Raw genomic sequence first — 473 nt, 5'->3', positions numbered from 1 at the left:
ATTGTTGTTATAATTATTATTATCATCATCATCATCTATCATCATCGTTACTATTATTGTTTTTGTTAGTGTTGTTATTATTATTATTATTATTATCAGTATTATTATTATTTTCATTATTACTGTTATTATTTATATTATTACTGTTATTTTTATTATTATTATTATCATTAATTTGAATTGTTATTATAATTATTATAATGATCTGTATTGTTATTATCATGGTTATGAGTATTTTTGTTATTAATTATCATTATTGTCATTGTTAATATCATTATCATTATTACTACTAATACTGATATCTTCATCATCATCATCGTCAATATTATTGGTATTTTTATTATATTATCGTTAAAAACATATAAATGAGAATAAATATCTTCTCAATATGAAATATATTTAACCGGCTTCGAAAATATCTTCTTTAGAAATACATTTGTCAACATGAATACGTTTTATATTATCGTTATTGT

The sequence above is a fragment of the Penaeus chinensis genome, chromosome 33, assembly GCF_019202785.1.
Source record: "Penaeus chinensis breed Huanghai No. 1 chromosome 33, ASM1920278v2, whole genome shotgun sequence".
In the NCBI taxonomy this organism is placed as follows: domain Eukaryota; kingdom Metazoa; phylum Arthropoda; class Malacostraca; order Decapoda; family Penaeidae; genus Penaeus; species Penaeus chinensis.
Note: the sequence above shows the minus strand (reverse complement) of the source record.